At 34.0% G+C, this 10,353-nt stretch overlaps 1 long non-coding RNA gene across 1 annotated transcript; it reads right to left on the reverse strand.

The window, feature by feature from the left end:
- Positions 1–8,346: 8,346 nt before the first annotated feature.
- Positions 8,347–10,038, reverse strand: LOC121221149 (uncharacterized). The gene is made up of 2 exons (XR_005918581.1): positions 9,819–10,038; positions 8,347–9,026 (listed from the first exon to the last, which is right to left on the reverse strand). It is a non-coding gene; the product is annotated as an uncharacterized lncRNA (long non-coding RNA).
- Between the last annotated feature and the right edge of the window lie 315 nt (positions 10,039–10,353).

The following is a 10,353-nucleotide window of genomic DNA, read 5'->3' on the forward strand; positions in this document are numbered from 1 at the left end:
ACGAACCAATAACTAAGTTTTCTTTCAATGAATTCATTCAACTACTCAGTTTTTTTCTCAAATCGTTGTTTCAATTTTTTTCTTTTTTGTCTGTCCCTATTCTCGTCCATTCGATGGTTGAATTTTTTTTTCCGTTTATTTTTTTATTTGTTTCTTGTTTTTCTCCTCTAGTTTTCTTTACCTTCTATACAACACAATCGACAAACTTAGAAGCGTTTTCTTCTTCTCAATACTCAAACATTCAATTCTTTTATTGCTTCTTCTTTATTGTTATTAAGTTATTTTTCTCCAAATCTCTCTTCTTGTGCATTAAAGGGCTCAGTAGTGACTCGCTCCAAAGTTGTTCAAGGCTCAAAGAAGAACCAAAGTGATTTAATGGAAGGAATACATCCAAAATTTCAACTCATAAATCTACACTAGTTTAAACCGTTCTTAACAGTTCATTTAATTTCCAGTTTGATGAGGGTGATTGAGCTATTTCACTTTTTGGTTCTCGATCCAACAACCATGATTAATTGGCATGCATCTTTGGGCAAAAGATACATTAAAATTATTTATTGGTTAAAATATATCATAAATCCTTGTACTCTTCAAAATTTTAGAATTTATTCATTCTAATTTTTTATATTTTAAAATTCAAGTCCAGTTATTAATATTGCTAATTTTTTGTTAAATTCAACTTCATTACAACGTCAATTTTTTAGTTACATGGCTACCAAGTGAGTAATTTTTTTTTCATTTCAAAACAATAACAAATTTAACAGTGTTAACAATTGAACATAAATTATGAAATTTGAAAAGTAGAGGAATTACATTTCTAAAGAAAAAGTACATAAATTAAATTTCAAATTTTCAAAAAGTATAGACTTATAGCATATTCTAGCCTTATTTATTTACTTGAATAAAAATATGATTATATATTTACAAACATACTTTCAAAAATAAAAGAAAAATAAATTGCATTCAAACTTCAAGGATTGCAGATTTATCTCGGTATCTTGATATTTTATTTTGAATTTCAAATTTTTACCATTTAAACCAATTTTTTGTATTTGGCAATAGAATTAAAGTATTAGAGGTTGAACTCAAACTCTTATGCCATCAAAACGATTTTTATTTATTAGTTTTAATATCTTTTTATTATACTACATCTAAATTTGACAATTTTAATTTAAAAATTAAATTAAAATAATATTTTTTTGTATTTATTATACAAATTTAATCCTTCTATTTTTATTTCTCAAAATTGATCCTGTTATGAGTTGTTCATTTTCAGTTTTTTTTGTTATCCTTTTTCACAACTTCATTAAAAAATTAAATATAATATGTTGAAAATAAATTCAAAATTCTAAAAATGTTTTCAGAACTCATTCTTTGTTAAGAAAAAAAACAGAAGAAATTCCTAGATTTCTTAAAAAAATTTTTTTATAGAAAATACATTTTTTATAAGCATGCAGTAGAGAAAATCTTTTTTGAAATTATGTTGTGTTTTTAAATTTTTTTGGTATCTTTAATCTCTATTTTATGTTACTTATTTAAAGCTCATGGCATGTTTAAAAATAAAATTTGTGTTTGGTTCTTCAATTATAGATTTTTTTTAAATTAATGCCATTTGGAAATTATGTGAAATCTTTGATTCATTCAAGTATCAAAATCATGAATTTTCTAATTACACTAAAACTATCTCAAAATTAAAAAGAACACAAAAGAAATAAGTATACAAGTTTTTAAGAATTAATTACAATAGCATGCATATGTTAGAATAATTTTTCTTCCTAACATAAAATTATTTAAACACTGTTAAGAGATTTTACGAAAATTCCGTGGAAAATTGATAATTTACTAACATTATTTAATTAAGTTATAATGTTAAGCTTATTTAATTAATAAGTCTATCAAGCATGTTACTATTGATGTGATCCGGCCCGGGATAATCGAGTCGTTTCACAAAGTTTGCCCGATCGTCGACGAGGAGAAGTTCTAGCAACCAAAAAGGTGTAAATTTGTTTTAAAATTTTGCAGAAGCTTACAAATTGAATTTTGTAATGATAAAAGGTTTGGAAAGATGTAGGTTCGGTTTAATAAAGGAATCAAAGGATAGTTTATTTGGGATAATTTGTGGGAATGCAAAAATGGACTTAACTCCAGAAATGACTCAACACTAAAGAGTGACACCCCGGTTTCTATTTGGTTAAGGTGGATTTGCGAAATTGTAGAAGGGTTGAACGCCACACCAAAATAAGGTGATAAGTTCAAAAAGAGAACGATAGACGCCACTAGCTTGCTAGATAAGTCAGATCGAAACTCATACAAATTTAGAGAGGAGAAAACTCACTCTTTGAACAAAGTTCATTCAATAATCTGGCAAAAGTCCTTTTTACAAGAAAATCAACAACTATTTATAGCCTAAAGTCTAGTAGCCGAATGGACAGATTCAAGACTTAATATCTAAGCAAACATTGAACTAAATTCCAACTTTAATTCATGAATGAAGACCAAGGTAGATTCGGCTGAATGGAGAATAAAAATCAGCTCCTCAATTAAGCAAATGAATCTTGAAAGTTCTTGGCAGCAACTAAATTCGGTTAATGATCTTAATTTGGCCCATTTCTGAAGCAACTCTTGCTGAAACATCACCAGCATTTAAGGAGAATTTGGGCAGCCCTTGGAAATGTGAATGGACCGTTTTGTAAAGCCTCATGGTGTGAACAAGCTGAACCAAACAGCCAAGGTGTGAACAAATAATGTGAAAAGAATTATGTTGCTTTGAGGAGAGGATCGGCCATGTCTTGGAAAGTTGAATGGCTGCTGTCTCTTGGCCGAATAGTTGCCTTGGGGAGAACCAAAATTAATTAGCTTCAATGCATTATACCAGCTACACATGCATATTCACATTCATTGAATCTACGTGCATGCATCTAGCCAATGAATCTTCAAATTCGGCTGCACCTAAATAAAAACGCATGAACTTAATTAATTCAAACAAATTCAGCTAAACTAAATTAAAACATAATGTGAACACTCTAATTGACATTGCGACAAATTAAATATTAACTAAACAAGACACATTAATTCTGCTAAACATAACTAATTCATGTTTTAATTTAAGACATACTTAATAAAATTAAGACACATTTAATTTAATTAAGACAAGACAAGTTAAACAATTGTACTAATTTTGTACACACTAATGAGATGTAGTAAACTTAAACAAATGCTTAATTTAAATGTCCAAAAATTCCAGCAAATAAAATTAATGAGTTGAAAAGAAATTAAACCGAGCTGAAATAAGCTCATGTGAGCTAAAATAAAATTAGGTGAGCTGAACCAAGGACATGTCCGGGGCAGGGTCGTATCATTCCCCCTTCATCGAAGCGACTTGTCCTCAAGTCGAGGCGTTGGTTCACTCGAACATAGCTCTTTTTACCCGGCTTTCCTCGGTCAAATGGTACGGATGGAAATTGAATCAACTGAAATGAATAGTCATGAGTTAGCAAATAGCAATGCAAACGAACTTGTAGTCCAATCATAAGCATAACAGAATGCATGTGAATGGACAGGTTCAAAACAACATATTGACAACCATGCAAACAAATTAATTTACTCGCCAATGCCTCATTAAATATTCGAAACAACAATGGACATGTTCTAAGGCATTCAAACGTTTTAAATGGTTTCCACAAGCCATGCATAAATCGCGAGTAATAAATAAAATGGTAAACGTAATTGTCACAAGCAGACATTTGAAAAGATTCATATGATTCAAGAATTGGCTTGGTTGGACATTGCAATTTCCGTTTAATCATATGGTCACCAAAAAAGTCACGAAGATCAAACACAAGAATCTTTTTATCAACAACCAAAACAGGTAGATGATCAATAAACAAGATAGAACAGTCAGGCAAGTCGCAATTTAAATGTTTTACAAGAACCAAATCAACAACACTATCTTTGTCAACACCTAAAGAGAACAACGATGTTTCAAAAAGTTCATGAGCCTTACCTTTAAAAGTAGGAACACAAAGATCAGTTTTACCTTGTTCAGTCAATACAAACCTCCGCTCCTCGGGGGTATATTGTAGTCGGAGCTTTTCAATTTGACTCTCCATCTTTGGCGGTTGGGAGAAAAAAGAAATCAAACTCAAATTACATCCAAAATAAATGAAAAATTCATTCAATTGGTCATGCATCCAAAGTCTTATTTGATCAAAACTTGCATATCTCAAATTATCAAACAGTCTTGATATGTCATTATTGCAAACAAGTGAATTCAATCGATTCAAAGGACAATTCCTCATGCATGTTCGCACACAATCAAATTCAAGAGTCCTTTTCCATGCCTTTTCAACATGATCAATCTCAAAGAAAGACTTATATGGGTGTTCATCTTGCGCATTCAAAATGTACCAAGGACAATGGATTACAGTTTGATTTGTTTGTGGTTCAGCATAGCAATTTGTATCTATATTATTCTTGCAATCATCGCTCAAAACAAGCACTTCATGGCTAACCAAAGGAAAACAATCATTTGCATCAGGATACAAATATTTATCAAAGGCCAAAGTGTCAAACAAATTGTTCACATAAAATTTAGGATGCTCAAATTTCTCACAAAATGGACCAATATAGCAAAGTCCAAGTTTGAACACACGAGTTTGATCACTTATTCCGTAATGCAGTAGAAATTTCATTAATTCAAACATGTCAAACCAAGAAAATTTTTGAGTACACAGTGTCACACCTTCAAACTTACATAGGCATGCAAAATTTATATGACAAAGCAGAGACGTCTCACAAATAATCGAACTAGGATATTTACATGACAACTTTTTAACACACAATTTCAAAAATTGTTTGTGTTGATTTACACTTACTTCACCAGCAAACTTGTCAACATGGCAATTTTCGTTAGAGAAACTCGTCTTATCATCGTTTAAAACCAACACATTGCCATTAATCAAAGAAGGGTAATTGACCATATCATCATTATATTCACAAATGTTCAAATAAGTTGGTGGGGATTGAAACAGGTTATAACACTTACCTTTCTTAACTTGTGGCATAGGTGGACTAGGATTACCTTTACCAACCAACGTGAACCTTCTCTCCTTGGAAAGGTATTGGATTTGAAAATAATTTGGCACCGTTTAATTCATCAAGCATGTCGTTGAGATGCGGTATCGGTTGACGATATTTAATGGTTATTTTATTTACGACGCGGCAGTCAATACACATACGCCAAGTCCCATCTTTCTTAGGGACCAACAATACCGGCACAGCGCAAGGACTAAGGTCTCTCAACTGTAGCCCTTTTCCATGAGTTCATTGACTTGTCTTTGCAGCTCTTTGGTTTCTTCGGGATTGGTTCTGTATGCAGGTCGATTCGGAATAACGGCTCCAAGTACGAAGTCAATTTGGTGCTCAATCCCACGAAGGGGTGGCAAACCACTTGGCACATCATCCGGAAATACATCTTTGAAATACTGCAAAAGAGAGACAACAGAAGATGGAATGTTCTCGGGAAGTTCATTAGAGTTAAGAAAATTTTCCTTGTACATGAGCACAAGGATCGGTTGCCTCATTAAAAATGCTTTTCGAACATCACCAACCCTCGCAAAAACACTCAATTTTTCACTTTCCTTTTCCTTTTCGTCTTTTTCTTTTCTCAATTTCTTTTCATTTTATTGTATAGTTTTTCCTCTTTTTTATCATTTTTCTTTTCTTTTGTATTTTCACTCATTTTTTTTCTCTCGTTTGTTCTATCGATTGTTTCAATTTAACTTAGTCCTCATGCACTTGCTTTGGCGTCAACGGGGCTAAGGTTACATTTCTTCCCATATGCTTGAAAGAATAGCTGTTTGAGTATCCATCATACATGACTCGACGATCAAATTGCCACGGACGACCAAGTAGTAAGTGACCCGAATGCATTGGAACAACATCACATAGTACCTCATCGCAATAATTTCCAATGGAGAATGAAACTAGAACTTGCTTGGTGACCTTGAGTTCACCGCCATCATTGAGCCATTGGAGTTTGTAAGGGCTCGGGTGCTTGGTGGTTGGCAAGCCTAACTTCTTAACCATAAGAGTGCTCGCCACATTCGTGCAGCTACCACCATCAATGATGACACTACATATTTTCCCTTGAACTTGGCATCGTGTGTGGAAAATGTTTTCTCGTTGTTGCTCGTCTTCCACACCTTTGATGCTAAAGCTCCTTTTGACAACAAGAAGTTCTCCATCAAGGGCATGTTCAACTTCTTCTTCATTGTCGGATTCTGCTTCGAGGTCATCTTCAAGTTCTTCCTCTTCCAATTCAATTTCTCCATTCGTACGAACCACCATATTACTACTGTTGGGACATTGGCTGGCGATATGCCCCATTCCGAGGCACTTAAAGCACTTGATATCCCTCTTTCGATTGGAAAATGAATCTATCACATTGCTTTTACTCGTGTCGCCCATAGGTCTATTTGTCTTAGCAGGAACCATTGGCTCTTTGGCACGACTTGGTGGATTGTTTCTATTCATGCTTTGACCCCATTTTGTTGTGCTCGTAGTAGGGTAGCTTCGAACAAAGCTCTTTCGCTTGAGTTGCTTCTCCACCTTAATGGCCATATGCACCATGTCCATAATTTCAATGTAATATTGTAGCTCCACAACATTGGCGATGTCTCGATTGAGACCATCAAGGAAATGCACCATCATTACTTTACAATCTTCTTGGACATTGGCACGAATCATTGCAATCTCCATCTCTTTACAATAATCTTCAACACTTCTTGAACCTTGAGTGAGATTTTAAAGTTTTTGATAGAGTTCCCGGTGATAGTAGGATGGAACGAAACGTCATCGCATCACAGCCTTCATTTCGGCCCAAGTTGATATTGGTCGTTCCCCATTCCTTCTCTGGCCCATGGTGAGTTGATCCCACCAAATCATGGCATAATCGGAGAACTCTATGGCCGCCAACTTCACCTTTTTTATCTCAAAATAATTGTGACAATCAAAAACCAATTCAATATTCTTTTTCCATTCTAAGTAGGCTTCCAGATTGGATTTTCCTTGAAAAGATGGAATAGAAAGTTTCATGTTCTTCAAGTCATCATCCACTCGTCTTCGATCCTGATTGTTTCGATTCCTTGGACCTCTTCGCCTTTCGCTTTGGTTTGACCCTTGATCACTTTCGGCTTCACTTGGATCATAGAGGTCTTCTTGATTGGCGTCTAGGTGGCCTCGTTCTCTTTGTGGCCCTTGAGGAGTTTTTTCTCGTTGAGTCCTCTCCTCGACTCGTTCCAAACGCTCATTGAATGATTCCATCTCATTCCGGAGCATGCGTTGGAATTCTTGCAACATGGCTTGTTGAGTCAAATCTGGCACTCCGCCTCCTCTAAGCGCGACGTTTTAGATTGGTTGTCTTCCACCTCCTTCTGCCATATTTTGTTCTGGGTTTTGAGACATGAATATAAAAACCTCACAACAAAAACCTCACAAATCTCTCGAAAAAAAAAAGTTGGTGTCACTTACACTCATGTTTGCGCTCGTTTTTTGGCTTTTACCTCCATTCTAATGCGCTCACACACTCGTGCCTTTTTCACTCAATTTCCTTTAGTGATTTCGTAGAAAACTCGATGTGACGTTATCTTAGTCCAGTGGGTTGGCTTTAAAATAGCTCACAAGGGATTGATGTTAGGTTATGGGTAGGCTAAAAGAAATAAGGGAGGCTTTGAACTAAATGTGACGTGAAAAAAAAGAGTATTAGGTAATGATCGGTATTACAAATAAGCGAACAACTTTCAGAACTTGAAACAAAACACTTTTTTTTAATTCACAATTTTTTTTTCAATTCACTTCTTTTTTTTTAATTTCGTAAGTATATATTTGTTTTTTTAATTTTAAATTTTTTTCAAACTTTTTTTTACATACCTATTTCAAAATGACTTCGAGTGCTTGTACTTCTCGTTTTAACCAGCTCTGATACCAAATGATGTGATCCAGCTCGGGATAATTGAGTCGTTTAACAAAGTTTGCCCGATCGTCGACGATGAGAAGTTCTAGCAGCCAAAAAGGTGTAAATTTGTTTTAAAATTTTGCGGAAGCTAACAAATTAAATTTTGTAATGATAGAAGGTTTAGAAAGATGTAGGTTCGGTTTAATAAAGGAATCAAAGGATAGTTAATTTGGGATAATTTGTGGGAATGGAAAAAAGAATTTAACTCTAGAAACGATTCAACACTAAAGAGTGTCACCCCGGTTTCTATTAGGTTAAGGTGGATTTGCGAAATTGTAGAAGGGTTGAACGCCACACCAAAATAAGGTGATAAGTTCAAAAAGAGAACGATAGATGCCACTAGCTCGCTAGATAAGTCAGATCGAAACTCATACAAATTTAGAGAGGAGAAAACTCACTCTTTGAACAAAGTTCATTCAATAAACTGGAAAAAGTCCTTTTTACAAGAAAATCAACAACTATTTATAGCCTAAAGTCTAGTAGCCGAATGGACAGATTCAAGACTTAATATTTAAGCAAACATTGAACTAAATTCCAGCTTTAATTCATGAATGAAGACCAAGGTAGATTCGGCTGAATGGAGAATAAAAATCAGCTCCTCAATTAAGCAAATGAATCTTGAAAGTTCTTGGCAGCAACTAAATTCGGTTAATGATCTTAATTTGGCCCATTTCTGAAGCAACTCTTGCTGAAACATCACCAGCATTTAAGGAGAATTTGGGCAGCCCTTGGAAATGTGAATGGACCGTTTTGTAAAGCCTCATGGTGTGAACAAGCTGAACCAAACAGCCAAGGTGTGAACAAATAATGTGAAAAGAATTATGTTGCTTTGAGGAGAGGATCGGCCATGTCTTGGAAAGTTGAATGGCTGCTGTCTCTTGGCCGAATAGTTGCCTTGGGGAGAACCAAAATTAATTAGCTTCAATGCATTATACCAGCTACACATGCATATTCACATTCATTGAATCTACGTGCATGCATCTAGCCAATGAATCTTCAAATTCGGCTGCACCTAAATAAAAACGCATGAACTTAATTAATTCAAACAAATTCAGCTAAACTAAATTAAAACATAATGTGAACACTCTAATTGACATTGCGAAAAATTAAATATTAACTAAACAAGACACATTAATTCTGCTAAACATAACTAATTCATGTTTTAATTTAAGACATACTTAATAAAATTAAGACACATTTAATTTAATTAAGACAAGACAAGTTAAACAATTGTACTAATTTTGTACACACTAATGAGATGTAGTAAACTTAAACAAATGCTTAATTTAAATGTCCAAAAATTCCAGCAAATAAAATTAATGAGTTGAAAAGAAATTAAACCGAGCTGAAATAAGCTCATGTGAGCTGAAATAAAATTAGGTGAGCTGAACCAATGACATGTCCGGGGCAGGGTCGTATCATCTATGTTTAATAAACTAATATAATGTAATAATATTTTTGGTATTATTACTAATTTAATCCCTGAATGATTAAACATACACTATATAAGTATTGTGTCAATTAATTTAGTTGTTTTCCTTCATTCATAATGCATGAGAAACATATTCATGATTTTACTTGCATGAGTAAATAGATCAAAAGCACAGAACATCTTTAGTAGAATTAAATAATTACAGCTACAAAAATTAAATCATTCTAAAACCAACAAAATTAAGTAATCATTATTATATTAAAAGCACAAAAACTTAGTTGTAATCATATTTCTTGAATTGAAAAAAAATAAAGATTGAAAGGAAAGAGAATTGCTAAGCCACTTCTAGTTGATCTCCATGGCACAACTCACTTTGCTCCTCATTTGTTCTTTTCTTCTTGTTGTGACTACCAAGCTTTAAAGCTCTCAATATTGCCTAAAGTGGCTACTCTCAAAACCTTGCAAATACTCTCTCAAATGGAAGTGAAACGAGAGAGAACGAGAGAACAAATGCCTCTTTATTTATACTAGTGAGGAGCTCATTGAGTTTTCTATTTTAAGCATGATAATCCCCCATTTTTTCTCTCATGCATGGTCGACCCCTTGTGAAATGGAGAGCAAATGTCTTTCTATTTGACTGGTGAGGAGCCCCTTTTTTTTCTCTCATGCATGGCTTTCCTCTTGTGTTGAGGAAGGAAGGTGGATGACTTTACTAAATTTAGCTAGCTCATGCTTGATTCTTGAGAAGAAGTTGAACGGTCACATGGAAAAATTTATGTGGCGGATTTGTGACATTTTACCAAGTCTTTGTTGCCTAAATTAATTATTTTTATGTACGGTTGGATTTCCCATAGCCAAATTGGGCTCTTTATTCCTTAGTGGATAGTTTGGGCTTCAAATTTGGCAG

This window comes from Gossypium hirsutum, chromosome D09, assembly GCF_007990345.1.
Source record: "Gossypium hirsutum isolate 1008001.06 chromosome D09, Gossypium_hirsutum_v2.1, whole genome shotgun sequence".
Taxonomy (NCBI): domain Eukaryota; kingdom Viridiplantae; phylum Streptophyta; class Magnoliopsida; order Malvales; family Malvaceae; genus Gossypium; species Gossypium hirsutum.